This window comes from Chenopodium album, chromosome 2 (genome assembly GCF_948465745.1).
Source record: "Chenopodium album chromosome 2, dcCheAlbu1.1, whole genome shotgun sequence".
Lineage (NCBI taxonomy): Eukaryota > Viridiplantae > Streptophyta > Magnoliopsida > Caryophyllales > Amaranthaceae > Chenopodium > Chenopodium album.
Genome location: NC_137835.1, coordinates 30,455,898 through 30,472,345, shown reverse-complemented (window position 1 = coordinate 30,472,345; position 16,448 = coordinate 30,455,898).

The window sequence follows — 16,448 nt, the reverse complement described above, 5'->3', positions numbered from 1 at the left end:
GCGTATGCTTGGTGCGGTGAGGTGACTAGCCGTAGTAAGGCTTGATGTTAATTTTTTGCCGTTTTACTTATTTTAATTAATTTTGTTTATTTTAATTAAAATTTTGGGAGGCTAGGCCTCGGTTTTGAGCGGCATTGGCAAAATTTCATTTTGACAAGTTTGGGTGCTACCGACTTAATTAATTAGATTAATTAAGGAAATGCGGAATTTAGTGGGAGCTTCAATTATTAATGACGTAAATTATATAATCGGTTAAACAACTTTGACTAGTTTTAATTAGGCGTGTTAATCGGATTAACCACCTAGATTAGTTACTAGTGCGCGCGTTGTTTAAATGCATTTTTACTTTGTTTTAAATTTGTAAATTGCATGGGCCATTCACAAATAGTGAATGGATGAATGGAATATATATATTTTCTCTCACAGGTTTTATGAAATGGCAACTAGTGGGACCCGACTAGGATAGAAAATACGGACTACGTGCCGTTATGTATTTTTGTAAATCTAAATACGGTCTACGCACCGTTAAGTATTTTTGTACTTTAATATTTAGATTATTCCTAGTTGTAGACACTAGTTTTTGCATAGTTTGGTTAAGTCTTGAAGACGACGTATCTTGGAAGACAAAGCCTTGAATTGCAAATGAAGACCTTTTGAAGATATGAAGATTTCAAGGGGTCATGCTAGTTGCCAATATGCATCTCTAATTTCGCTCTATATTTTATGATTATATATATATGTGTGTGAATTATTCGTTAGATGCATGTTTAGGTTTTCTTGATGTTGCGATGATTAGTTAAGTTCACTTAAATCAACCAACATAGAAATCCTAGGTCCCTAATAATATTGAGTCAAACTTGCCTTTCCAAAACAACACTTACTAACTGGACGATGGTGATGGTAGGCTACGCCAAAGCGAGGTGCCATCACTTCTCCAAGGGGCATAAGGCACACCGAGTGTGCACGTTGGTTTTGGTTTAACTCATCGGTATGAGTGAGGAGTCCTCACATACCGTGGCAAAAGAGATACATCGTCAAAGACGCATTAGATGCGACGATTGTCTAACCAAGAGTGGCTTAGAGCCATTAGCAAGGCAATGCTTACCCTAGAAGATTGAGTGTTTAAGACAAGCCAAAGCATGCTTAACCACTCTTTGTTTCTTCGGATCTTGGAATCGCCTTATTTTCACAAAATAGGGACAAATTTTACGTGTGAATAAGACGTCAAATAAGTATTGAAAATTTGCATTAATAAAATTCAATCTTATTTAAGTATTTTTGAATGGTTTTTCATTAAAATTCTATCAATTGTAGAATCATGTCTCCAACTAATGACAACGACCTTATGTACCCGGAACTTCCCGAAAAGTTACCATTTTTGCTCAATTTGGTGAACTTCAAGGAATGGGAAGATGAACTCCGAAAGACACTCAGAAATTGCTACCTAGAGCATATCTTGGACACTCCGATCTCGAGGTTCTACTCGAAAGGGATCATGAGTGATGAAGCTCATGAAGAATGGAGTATAGATTGCAAGAGAGTTTCCAAACTCATGGCAAACTCCATCCCGGATCATTGGAGAGGGGTTTTCTCCGGCTATTTTCTGGACATGATGCTCAAAGCTCTTGAGGATGTAGTCAATATGAGGGTCACCAAGAGTGCTAAAGGCAATTATGATGGTCATGTGGAGGACGTGACTAGGTCACTCTCCAAAATGAGGATCAAGCCACCGCAAGAAGGTTGTCTCTCGAAAGAAAGACAAGAGGTATGGGGAAAAGTCTACAATGCGAGACTTAGGCCCGGAATTCCACTTCAAGCTCATGTAATTAACATGACAAGGTTATTCAACCATCCGGATCTAATTGGCAAACCAGTGGAAGACGAGCAAGCGGCTCACATGCTTCTTAACTCTCTTCACTTGGGGTATGTGGGGCTTAAGATGCGTCTCACCGCCAATAGGGATACACTGTCCTTAAGGGAAGTCATCCAAGAGCTCCAAAAGACCTATTATTGCAAGAAGGCTAACTTTGCCCTTAAACCAAGGAAGAAGGAGTTTAAAGACAAGAGGAAGATGCGCTGCTTCTATTGTGGTAATCCCGGACACTACAAAAGAGAATGCGGCATGTATTTGGATGATGAGGCGAAAGGAAAAGTAACCTCAACCTCAAGTATCATCTTATACACTTGAATATAAGCAATTTTAAAAGGTATTAGATACCGGAAAAATTGACTCACAACACACTCCTTTTTCAGGAACCAAGTGAGCGGTGCTTTTTTCAAGAGGAATCGAGTTCACAAGTAGGATGGAAGTGATCTATCCAAGAGAAACTTGTAATCTCATGTTTTGTCTAAAGAAGTAGAACTTATTTAGTTTTATCTACCATACTTTTGATGTATTTCCGACGTTGGACGTCATTTTCATCAAATCAAGACCTTTTGTTTTGATGTCTTGAACATATTTATGGAATGACACTTTCACGTGTTTTTAGACAAATGTTTGATACCAATACAAAGAAAGCTAAGACTACACAGTCTAGTCAAACTTACTTGTGGCATTGTTGCCTTGGCCACATTAAACATCAAACGCATCAAGAAACTTCTACAAGAAGGTATTCTTGACTCATTTGATTTAGAATCCTTTGAGAATTGCGAAGGATGTTTATTAGGCAAGATGATAAAGCAACCATTCTCCAAGTTAGGAGAAAGGGTCGGTGACTTGTTGGGACTAATACACACCGATGTATGTGGACCAATGAGTACACCCGCAAGGAGTGGTTATCGGTATTTCATAACCTTCACGGACGACTTTAGTAGATATGGTTATGTCTATCTAATGTCGCACAAATCTGAATCGTTTGATAAATTCAAAGAATTTCAAAAATAAGTTGAAAACCAACTCGGCAAGAAAATCAAAGTGCTTCGATTGGATCGAGGTGGCGAATATTTGAGCCAAGAGTTCGATGACCATCTGAAAGAACATGGAATACTTTCAGAGTTGACACCTCCGGGAACTCCTCAATGGAATGGAGTATCTGAAAGGAGGAATCGAACCCTGTTAGACATGGTCCGATCTACTATGGGTCTTAGTGAACTTCCAATCTCTTTCTGGGGACATGCACTTTTAACTGCGGCACTCACACTAAATCGTGCTCCGTCAAAAGCAGTGGAAAAGACTCCATATGAATTATGGACAAGTAAACCGCCAAGGTTGTCTTTTCTCAAGATTTGGGGATGCGAAGCATATATCAAGAAACTCATTTCTGACAAACTTCATCCGAAATCTGACAAGGTTTACTTTGTGGGTTATCCAAAAGAAACCAAAGGGTATTACTTCTACAACAAATCCGAGAACAAAGTGTTTGTTGCTCGTGATGATGTCTTCTTGGAGAAGGAGCATCTCTCCAAAATGACAAGTGGGAGGAAAATCGAACTCGACGAAGTTCGAGAGGACGAGCAACAAGGACAAGTTGACAATCAAAGTGCTTACCAAGCAGCTGTTGACATTGGTCAAAGTCAAAATATGCAAAGTCAGCCCGACAATGCAAATGCTCAGTCCATTACCCTACGTAGGTCGACTCGGCCAAGATCTCAACCTGACAGATATCTTGGTGTTGTATTAACCGAAGATCAGGACATCCTAGTAGTGGATGGAGATGAGCCGGCAACCTATAAGCAAGGTATGACGAGCCCCGACTCTGCAAAATGGCAAGAGGCCATGAAATACGAAATGGACTCCATGTTTGAAAATCAAGTATGGGACTTGGTTGATTTACCCGCAGGTTACACACCTATCGGATGTAAATGGATTTTCAAGATGAAAACCGACAAAGATGGAAATGTATTTATTTACAAAGCAAGGCTGGTAGCAAAAGGTTACAGGCAAATTCACGGCGTTGATTATGATGAAACCTTTTATCCAGTTGCTATGCTTAAGTCCGTTCGAATTCTTCTAGCGATTGCTGCATATTACAATTATGAAGTATGGCAGATGGACGTCAAAACCGCCTTCCTCAATGGGATTTTGGAAGAAACTGTGTATATGACACAGCCTGAAGGTTTTGTCGACCAGAATAATCCTAAGAAGGTATGCAAGCTTAAGAAGTCCATTTATGGATTAAAGAAAGCAAGCAGAAGTTGGAATCTGCGATTTGATGAAGCCATCAGTAAGTTTGGTTTTATCAAGAATCCAGATGAGTCTTGTGTCTACAAGAAGGTCAGTGGGAGTGACATCGCCTTCCTAGTCTTATATGTCGATGACATTTTGCTCATTTGAAATAGCATTCCATTGCTAAAGTCTGTAAAGGCTTGGCTCGGGAAATGTTTTTCAATGAAAGACTTGGGAGAGGCTCAGTACATATTAGGCATCAAGATCTATAGGGATATATCAAAAAGGATGATAGGAATGAGTCAGAGTACTTACATCGATAAGGTACTGGCTCGATTCCAAATGGAAGGAGCCAAGAGAGGGCACCTACCCATGTCACATGGCATAACCTTAAGCAAGAAGCAGTGTCCAAAGACACCTGATGAGCGAGAAAGGATGAGTCGAATTCCGTATTCTTCGCTTATTGGATCGATCATGTATGCCATGATATGTACTAGGCTAGATGTATCGTATGCCTTAAGTGCTACGAGCCGATACCAATCAGACCCAGGAGAGGCGCATTGGACTGCGGCCAAGAATATTCTAAAGTACCTGAAAAGGAACAAGGATAAATTCCTGGTCTATGGTGGTAAAGATGAATTGGTTGTTGAGGGATATACTGACGCAAGCTTCCAAACAGACAGAGACGACTTCAAGTGACAATCAGGATATATATTTTCTCTCAATGGAGGAGCGTTTAGTTGGAAGAGTGCAAAGCAAAGCACAACCGCTGATTCTACAACTAAAGCCGAGTACTTGGCAGCATCTGAGGCAGCCAAGGAGGCAGTTTGGATTCGCAAGTTCATTGATGAACTTGGTGTTGTACCCTCCATCAAGGGTCCAACAGACCTCTATTGTGACAACAATGGAGCTATTGCTCAGGCTAGAGAGCCACGAGAACATCAGAAGGTCAAACATGTCAAGAGGCGATTTCACATGATTCGAGAATGGAAGACAAAAGGTGAAATCAGAATTTGCAAAGTGGGAACGGATGACAATGTAGCTGATCCACTTACTAAACCTTTGTCTCAAGTGAAGCACAACAAACACATTGAGGCAATGGGAATCAAGGATGTCGTGAACTGGCTTTGAATTCCATTTTATAGTGTTTTAATCAAATTTTGAACAATGTTGATGTAAAGCACCATGATGAACCATTCAGTTTTGGAGTAATTAAAATTTTCATGCAATTTAAATCACTCCGTCTCTATTTAATTGTGGTTTAGAATTAAATAATGAGTCCATTCGATTTTAATAAATATTCAAAATAGGGTATCAAGTCAATGGCTTGGATAAAGAAACACCTATTAAGTGAACATTGAATATTTTAATCGAAAATTATCCCTAATCAAGGTCATATTTTGTGGACGATTGATGACCATCAGAGATTAGTGTGTAGTATGATTTGTAGCACCGTTTCTTGTGCTATGAGGATATAAATCATTTGCACAGGTATTGGTTTAGAACCATACTGGATCGACCTATGAGGATACTTTAAGAGATTTAAAAATCGTCATAAGTATTTTCTCATTATTACTATCGGAACTCTTTTCCTTTGACCATGAGTAGTGGGAGATCTCTTGTTTGAGTACTGGTCCGCTTTGGTATCCGCCAAACGTCTGCCGTAACTGGGGATTATAAAGACAGATATCAGGCGGGTGAGTCCTCTTAGTAAGAGAAGCTACATTACAAGACTGGAAATGTCCCCCTACTAACAATAGGGAACATGTCTTGTTGTTTACAAGGCCTCTCGAAGAGCGAGACTGTGAAAAATGCATGGCCGTGCTCAGATGGATTTTAGAAATCATCTGCTTATTGACAGTCAAACTCGGATTTCGAGAAACACTTCTGGACGTAACAGAGGTGACTAGTAATCTTACTCTGTAGTTCATGAAGAGACATGAAGAGACATAGGATAAGAGCTATACACTAAATGCACACTTGTCCGGAAGGACAAGTGGGAGATTGAAAGGAATGGTGTCCTTCGAACAAGTGTATTATTCTGATAGCGGGTTCAGAATTATTAGAAAGCTAATATGTTCAGTAAGGTCAAGTGATCGGAATGCCTGGGTGGAGGCCGCTTCCGATCAGTAATATTAATATAATTAATATTACAGGTTAATCTTGACTGAACACTTCGGGTCACACCCAAGCAAAATATACGAACCAAATCGATGAATTAATTCGGAAGAAATTAATTCGTCGCCCGAGTGTTAAATATTTAGACGTCACTAATTCGAGCTTAGAGCGTCGAAACCGATCATCGGAAGTCGAGTCAAAATAATAAAAGACGAGACGCGCAAAAATAATAATAAATCGACCATATTCCCAAAATACCCCTAGCATCGGAGTGCCCCGAGCATCCGAATGCTAGGGGCAAAAATGTCCTAGCAAAGGTGGCTAGCAAACACCAAGCCGAGCCTAGCATGGCTGGCTGGTGCATGCTAGCGCACCGTGCTAGCAGCCACGGCCAGCAGCAGCTAGCAGCCGCAGCACGTGGTGTGTGCAGCAGCTAGCTGCCGCGGCTAGGCACGCTAGCACAGCAGCAGCCGCACCGCGCCACAGCAGCAGCTGGGTGCGGGCTGGGTGCGGGCTGGGCTCGGGCCGGGCTCGGGCTTGGCTCGTGGCTTGGCTCGGGCCATAGGGCCGTGGATTAAGGGGAAGCATGGAATATGGGAGCAAGTGGGAGAGGACATGTGGCACAAGGAGAGTATTGAGTGGGGAGCAAGTATGGTCCCCTACTCTCCATGTGGTCCTCACCAACCCATCTCACATGGTAATGCCACTTGTAGATTTATTATTAGTTTGCAATTTTAATTTAATTTAGCTTTAAATTAATTTGTGGAATTTCATGATCCCACATTGATGGGATAGAAATTCTCACTCATACTTTCCTCTATAAATACCAACCTTGGGATTTGGAGTAAAGTGCTTGAGTGGGAGTTAAAAAGAGCATTCCATAATTTTTGGGAAAACTCTTAAACTCATATAACACTCGGGTTTTGGTCGGACCTTGCTAACCCCAATGTAGCGGACCTTAAAGTTGTGTTCGCCTTTTTGTGGGTGGATGCCGTCGGAGGCGTGGCGCTTGGCGTGCTCGTAGCTTTCAAGTAAGAGCCCCGGTTTTTTGGCGAAGCTCGCTTCGAGGGTAAGATTCGTTATCTTTTCTTTGTGATTATTTATTTATGCTTTATGATTTTAATTATTGCGAGTGGTTCCTCGGGTCGGGGTTGTTTCCGCGGTGAGTCGGACTCACCAAACCCCAACAAATATTGAGGAAGTTGTGGCCAATTTACTGAACTGGGCTTGATTTGAGCCTTATGTGCGGCCCAATGATCTAGAGGAGGACCTAACATAGATTTATCATTCCTAATGCAATTAGGAATGGTTTTAGTCTTCTAGATTCTTCTAGAAGGTTCTTTTCATTCCTAATTCGATTAGCATTGATAAATTGACTTTTGTTGACTATTTAGAGTTTTAATCAGAATAAAAGAACGTTTTTGAGGAAAATACGATTTTATCCTTCTGTACAGCAATTTCTATCTCATTTTAAGAAAACGCGTCAAAAACTTAGTCAGCGCCAAACGCCAGCATTAGCGCCTGACGCTAAGCTTGGCGTCTGGCGCTAACGTCAGCGTCTGGCGCTAACCTCGTTTTGCGCGTCAGAACTCTGTTTTGGTTTTTCTATCTTTTTGGCTGATTTTCTCTATAAATAGCATCCTAAAAACTCCGTTTTCATTCACCAACTCTCATCAAGATTTTCTTGATTACTCTCTCTCTCTCTCTCTCTTCTAAACTAGCTTTCTCCTAAATACAAAATTCCGCATTCATTAGATTCAGAAACACCTAGCCAAGTTTGAAGTTGCCTTCGCCCTAGACGTGAAAGGTTTAATTTCTGAGAGTTTGGTCCCAAATCTCTCTTTCAATTATTTAATTGGAAAAATTGCTCCCATTAATCTGAACTTTGCCTCGTCCGCCCAAATTAATCCGAACTTTGGATTATTATCTATCACTCCCAACTTTAGGGGGTCTTAATTTCTATTGCACCCTATTTACCTGAAACCGGTTAATCAGGTTAACATTTGTGAATTATTTTTTTTTGCACACGTGTCAATATGTAATTGGTTGGAAAAAAAAAGAAAATAAAAACAAAAAAAAATAATTTCCTAAAACTAATCCGGCACTTGCCCCACATCCACCACCGCACCACCACCACCAGCGCACATTCTCCCCTCACGCAGCCCAGCAGCAAGTCACCACAAACACTCCCTTCGCCACCATCCACCACACGCACTCCCTTCGCCCACCATAACCGAAAACCCATCACAGCTGATTTGGGTATTTTATACCCGGCCAGATGGCCCAATCAGAAAGTGTCGCGTGTCCTCCGTATAGGTGCCATTTGGACCTATGGAATAATGACACGTGGAGGGTGGACTCTTTTCCGTCCTATGTGGACTGAAGGTCCAGCAGGGACCATTCAGGTGGCGACACGTGTCACGCAAAAAGTGCTTCAAAACCCTTTGGGCACAGCGACACGTGTCACGCAAAAAGTGCTTCAAAACCCTTTGGGCACAGTGACACGTGTCACTCAGGCATTGGCCCTGGGATGGCGGCCTTCTAAGGCCCAAATCCCGAGGCGCCGCAAAACGGCGTGACCTAATTCCTAGGTCACCAGATCCTAGGAAGGCACACTTCTCAAAAGGACCCTATAAATAGGGACATTATGTCATATATGACAGAGAGAGAATTTTTGACACGCAATACGAGACAATACGTCACTCATCTCACTTTACCTGAGCTTGGAATCCAAGCAGATAACTTTACTTCCACACGTTTTATTTCCGAACGTTTGCTGACTTAATCTTCGGAGGCGGACCCCAAACCATCCGGAGGTCCGTTTGCTTTGCAGGTATAGGCGTCCTCAGTTGAATCCAGTTTCAGTGTTGTAACTCTCCCGAGGGACAAAAACCCCAAAACATTTGGCGCCGTCTGTGGGGAGAGTACCTCTGAAATGGCTTCACAAGAACCTGTACCAAATCCGGAGGCCATTCGGCCTCCAAATGATGTACTGGTCCAAACGGACCATGACTCAGGTGACGACGCTGATGTCGAAACCTATGTGGATCCAAATAGATCCCTCATCTCTAAACGCATCCGCAGTAAGGAACGGCGAGAGCGTCCCCATGTTCAGGCAGGACCAAGCAAAACTGTTGGTCAGCCAAAAAATCCATCGGGGCGGCCGGTTGATCCTTCCCAAGCTGCAGGATCAACTCCCGTCACTCGGGATGAGCTAATATCACTCCTAAGCAGCCTCAGGGGTGAAATCAAGCAGCTCGCCTCAAAGAAGTCGCCTACTCCTAGAAAGGAGCAGTCGGCCAAGAAGCCAGCCCAAGCTGGCAAACAGAAGTCGGTCAGGGACCGTCAGCCGACTCCTCATCCTGTTCCTAAGGAGAAGGCCAGGCCCCAATTTGACCTTAGCCGGCTCCGTTTCCTAGAAACGGGCGCAAGAAAACCCATCCGGCACATACAGCCGGATGGTAGCAAGAAAACGTTCTCTGACGCTCAGCAATACATTGAGGAGAGGAGAACCCAGAAATCAGAGTCGGCTTCAACGTCGACTTATCCTGATAGCTTTCGGAATACCTCTGTGAGGTGTTCCCAGTCTGTACATGAGACCCCAGCAAGCAGCCAAAGGGTTCAGTCTGGGCCGCATGTGATTCAGTCCGCCCAGTACATGGCACAGCCATTATACCAGGCGCCAGTCGTACCTTACATGCACCCTACCCTCTATGGAGGACAGGCGGCATACGGCTATCAGCCGATGGACTGGCAGCTTAGGCTGCAAAACCTTGGAGATCAACCCTCTGCTTTCTCCAGAGAAATAACTGAAGCCGTGCAGCCGGATAAAGTTAAAAACGTTCTGGTTGGAGCCTATGACGGGACTTCCAACCCAGAGGACCACCTGTTGGCATACACCCACCTCATGTATTTACAGGGGTTGGATGATGCCGCATGGTGTCGTTGCTTTCCAGCCACCCTGAAGGGCATAGCCCAGTAGTGGTTTGGCAACCTGCCGGATGGCTGCATAAATAGCTTCAAGACGCTTGCGTTCTTGTTTGCATCAAACTTCTCTATGAACATCCCTGCCAAAAAGACAAGTCTTGACTTGGGTAATGTACAGCAGGGAGATAGAGAAGGTTTGCGATCCTACGTCAGGCGGTTCAATCTGGTCCGAATCCAGATTCATGGGCTGTCTGATGAGGTCGCCTTCACAGACTTCTTTAAGGGTCTGAAGGACGGGTCTACTTTTAAGTACGAACTCGTCCGCAAATAAATCTTTACCCTACAAGGAGCCTTGCGAGAGGCGGAAGCCTACATACAGGCGACCGAACTCTGCTCCTCCAATAAGCAGTCGGACCATAAGTAGTTCGACCGGCAGAAAGAGAGTCGGCCTGCTCAGCCGGCTCCTAAGCCAGAAGAGAGAAAAAAGAAAAAGCAAGTCTGGGCCATTGATAACTCTGATCAACCGGCCTAGAAGAAGATAAAAGAGTGGAAACCGTACGTCCCAAGGTACGAATTCCACAAGGACTGCTGCTCCATCCTTTTGGAAATTAAGGATCGGCTAACTCTTGAAAAGCCGACTGCTATGAAAGGTTCCGCTGAAAATCGGAACAAGAACAAGCATTGCCATTTCCATGAGGATGTTGGCCATGACACGAACGACTACTTTAGTCTCAAGCGGGAGCTCGACCGTCTGGCCGACAAAGGACAGCTGAAGTCCTATGTGAAGTCCAAAGTGACTTCAAAAGCAAATCCGGGGCAGTCCAAGAAAAAGACTCCCCAGCCTGCTGTGAGTGCCGAAACTGATGAAGAACCGGTGTACACCATAGCAGGCGGATTTGCCGGTGGTGGCCCGACCATTCGGGGTACCAAGGACCATCTAAGAAAGATGGTCAATTCTGTTGAGGAGGGGGATACAGCTAGCACATTCACCTTCCCTAAAGTTGTCATCACCGAACAGGACAGAGGCAAAGTCCGTCGGCCGCATGATGACCCTGTTGTCATTGAGTGTAAAGTCGCCAACCAGCTGGTTGGCCGAATTCGGATTGACACAGGAAGTTCCTCTGACCTCATCAGCCTCAAATGCTTGTCCAATCTCAAGTACAAACCGGATAGCATGATGGAGGTCACCCACACCTTAGTTGGGTTTGGAGGAGGACTTGTGCACCCAGTCGGACGAATTGACCTACCTGTCCGCCTGGGAAGCAGGGGAGACGGTCGGCACATGACCATCCGTTTCCTAGTGGTTGAAGAGCTCACGGCTTACAACCTCATCTTTGGCCGACCCACTCTTAATGAGTGTAAGGCCGTCATCATCCCTGCTCTCATGCTACTCAAGTATGAGAAGGATGATGGAACAGTTGGTTCCCTTAATGGGGACCAAAAGACGGCTCGAGAGTGTTATCTCTCGGACGTCAAGCCTGCGGCCGCAGCATCCGGCCGGGGCAAGAAAATGATTGACCTCGACGATGTCGAGGAAGAACAGTCGGCCCCACCAGCCGGAAAGAAAAGAAAGACTGATCAGCTGGTGGTGGTCAAAAAAGAAAAGCAATAGCAATCACTGACCGGGGAAAGGTCGGATGATCTTCGTCCCCAGCCTACTGGTGAGCACATTGATATCCCTCTGGATGATAGCCGTCCAGAGCGGACTGTTAAGGTGGGGACGATTGCCTTTGCAAAGTTGGGTGAAAACCTTCACCAGCTGCTCAAGGAATTCAAAGACATCTTTGCCTTTGAAGTGGAGGAGATGCCAGGCATCAGCCCGGATCTCGCTGTCAACAAACTCGCCGTGGATCCTAAAAATAAGCCCATCCGGCAAAAGAAAAGAAACCACAGCGAAGAAAGAAGTCAGGCGGCAGCTGCCGAAGTAAAAAAGCTGTTAGATGCCAAGTTCATTCGGCCGTGCAACTTCCCTGAGTGGGTAGCTAACGTTGTGTTAGTAAAAAAGCCGAATGGAACTTGGCGGATGTGTGTTGATTACACAGACCTCAACAAGGCATGTCCAAAGGATAGCTATCCACTGCCTAAGATCGACAGTCTGGTCGACTCAACAGCCGGACATGCCCTGATGAGTTTCATGGACGCCTATTCAGGTTTCCATCAGATCCCCCTGTGAAAAAAGATCAAGAAAAGACGGCATTCGTCACTGATCAGGGGTTGTTCTGCTATACGGTGATGTCGTTTGGTTTGAATAATGCGTCTGCTACCTTCAAACGAATGATTAATACGGTCTTCATTAATCAAATCGGAAGGAATGTAGAGGCGTACATTGATGATATGATAGTCAAATCCAAACAGCAGGCGGATCACCTTGCTGATCTCCGAGAAACAATCGCCACACTCAGGCGGCACAAGGTCATGCTTAACCTAAAAAAGTGTGTCTTTGGTGTTGAGTCTGGGAAGTTTCTCGGATTTTTGATTGACCAAAGGGGAATAGAGGCCAACCCTGAGAAAATACAGGCGGTGATCGACATGCAGTCGCCCCGTACTGTGAAGGAAGTGCAAAAACTAACAGGTTGTCTGGCGGCCCTGGGGAGATTCCTCAGCCGTTCAGGCGACAAGTGTCTCTACTTTTTCCAGGAAATCAAAAAGAAGACAAACTTTGAATGGGGGGATGATGCAGAGGCGGCCTTTCAAAGGCTAAAAACTCATCTGAACTCTTTGCCGAGGCTTGTCAGCCCTTTGCCTAAAGAGAAGCTCTTCATGTACTTAGCCGTCTCTGATCATGCCCTTAGTGCTGTCCTCTTAGCTGAAAGAGACGGCATCCAGCTCCCGGTGTATTTCATAAGCCATGTTTTGAGAAATGCGGAGCTTCGGTACCCCATGGTTGAGAAATTCGGCCTTGCCCTTTACATGGCCATCAAGAAGCTTAAACCTTACTTCTTGGCGCATGCGGTAGAGGTCTATACTGACCAACCGATCAAACGGCCACTCACAACCTTGGAGTCTTCTGGACGAATGCTCAAATGGGCGATTGAAATGCAAGGATTAGAAATCACTTACGAACCAAGGAAGGCAATAAAGGGACAAGCATTCGCTGACTTTATTGTCAAAATGACAAGGTCGGTTGTTCCGGACAATACGGACCAGGTGTAACACCCCAATAATTCTCTCTTTAAACCTGTGAATAACCTGAACAAAATCCAAGAGAATTACTGGCGTGCTACCGCCACGTGTTCAAACGTTAAGGCTTTATCAGAAAATAGCAGCGGAAAAACTAAATCAGTTTTAAATAAGTTTCAAAACCAACGAATGAAACCAAATTAAGTCATACAACTTGGAACCATTAAGGCCCTTATTCAAAAACCAAATAAAAGTAGTAAGTGATTAAATTCAGTGTTCAAATAAATTCAAACCCAAAAGAAATAGTGTCGAATAAAATCGAATTAAAATAAATTCAAACTTGCAAAAGAAATAAAATGAAACAACCAACTCTCTACTCAAGATCCCACAACCCTGATGAATGCTGCATGTGTAAGAACTTGTGGTAATTCTGCTCCCCAATATTACAAGTGTAAAAATTGGATCGTCACAGGGTCATTGAAAGGCGAAGGCCATGACCAAAGAAAGACACACAAAGCACGCAATCAGCAAAGCTGAGTACATACAGGCTGCAAAATAAATTAAGAATTCCATAACATGCTACTAATAATCAATCATCATGCATCATTAAATTATAGACTCAACACACGACTCAACTATTTATATTACTAAGACTCCATTAATTAACAATAGGTAAATCATTATTTTTATTCATTGGATTACGCAATAGACAAGGTTGTCCAACCCATGCTCCATTTGGAACATCAATAAAAGAAAAACCCCATGCCTCCTTTCGGAAACATCAATAAACATCCAACGACCACGGGCGCGACTCCGTGACCGTAGTTAGTATGAGATCTCACCTAACTCCTAGTTTTGAAAAATATTTGAAATAAGAGACTCGTAGATCAGACGGCCTCGAGAAAAGTACACGGCTAATACCCCATGTACCCCAACCCCTGATTGTCATTACTCCAGAAGTGCACCAATCCAGAGTTTTATTGCTCATCCATCTTGCACTTTACGTGATTTACAGGTTTAGACTTGGTGATGACTCATATGCATAACAATACAATCAATCCAATATCAATTCAATCAAGTAAAACAACTTTTCAATTTCAATTCTTGATTTATTAGTGGCAAGCAACATTTATTATTTATTCCTTTACTGCCTCGGTGTATAAACACCTTGAGTGCATAAGGCACCCCAAACTCTTAACCTTGTCTTATAAGACATGAACCATTCCTTTACTCATCCTATTTCATTAAATCATGAATGAGTAATAATTAAGTCATTTCACCAATCACATACCTTTGCCTCTAAGCGCACCTTGCATAATTAGAACATAACCAATAATTACAATAAGGAATAGTGCACGTCAAAGGAAATTCACAATGTATAACCAAACAATTTAACCCAGTCATCCCTAGACATGATACTAAGTTCTCGATCCGTCCTTAAACATGCACCTAAAAGCAAGGTTTTGTAACTTGTACGTACCTTGAGCAAACGAATTGGTATGCCACTTTACTAACTAGAAATCACCTTCAATAAACTCCTCTCCTAAGCCAAATAATAACATCTCAATCAATACCCAATCAATTAAATTTACAGCAATACTAACTTACTTTAAAACCTTCAAAATCCAAATCAAACAACACTTTAAAACCTTCCCTTTTGTTAAAATTAAAGGCTTATATATAGTTATTTAAATTTTTCTTCATAAAAACCTTAAAATACAAACTCTTATACATGAAATTACAGCAAGTTCAAAGTCTAATAAAATCTGAAAATTATATAAAAACCCCTAAAATCTCTCTTTTTAATGGGTGATTAAACCCTCTTTATAAAACATCAAAAGTAGTACTTAGAAACTATTTCCAACACTTGAAACTTCAATAAAAACATATATTTATGCTTAATTAACTTTAAACATAATTAATTTTATTAATCAAACTCAAGGATAATATTTTAAGTATGTAAAAACTTCGTTAAAATCAAAAACTGCCCGAAAATCATATTTAGAGGCTGAATTTGGCCTCGAGAGGGTGGTGCTTACTACCAAAGGTAGTGAGACTTTCTTAAAACGTGATTTCCACATGGAAAACACTACTTTTTTGTCAAAATCGGATGAGTTTAGAACCTGATCGGGATTAAAACGGGATTAATATTAACGAACGGAAATCTAAAAATTAAAACACGAATCTATGTGTTCAAAATAATCTGGAATTAAGTTAAACTAATCAGTAGTTATAATCACCAAAATTTCAAAACATCATTACTATAAAGCCCTAAATCAATTGTTCATAAAACCCTAAAATCATGATTTTCAATAAATTGAAACCCTAGGTTTATAATTCATAAAATATGAAATTTATAACATAAATATAATCTGAAATTTATAATCTTTATACCATTAAAATATAATTTGATACTAAAAATATAATCTTTATACTAAAATCAAAACCCAAAACAATTAAATTAACAATAAGCAAAATAATGAAACAAAGGAGGATGAAAATAAGACTAACCTTTTTGTGTGGGAAATTTTTGGGGATTCATGGGATATTTATAGGAGAGAATTACTGTAGGGTAAAAAGAAAGATTGGGCCTCATAAAAATAATGGGTCGATTAAGTAAACAAATGGGTTAGGCTTGTATGATTGGACATAAATTGTAGAATAGAGGTGCATAAAATAATTTGTTCAAATAATTTTCGACCCAGATTAATAATTTGAAACTTTTGAAATTAAATTATGAAAAATAACAAATAAATATTATAAATAAAATAAATTTTCATTTATAAAATATTTAAAAATACGGGGGATTACAATCTACCCCTCTTAAAAGAAGTTTCGCCCTCGAAACTTAACCCAAAAGCCATAAATTTTCCAAAACCATTCAAACTTTTGTGTTTTATATTGCTGTAAATTGATTGATTCTCAACATGCACACTCAACAAACTGAACTTTATGCTTAATAGACTCATACTTGGCCAAAGTTTACATACTTTAATTGCATGTAAATACAACAATAGTGCATATTAATAAGCAAAATAATGCAAACTCAAGCAATAAATAGCATAATTGAGGTAAAAAGCGCGAAATTACATCGCATTCTACCCCTCTTAAAGAAAAGAGTTACGCCCCCGTAACTCACCACAATAATATCATTAGGCATTTCTTTTTCATTTCTTCT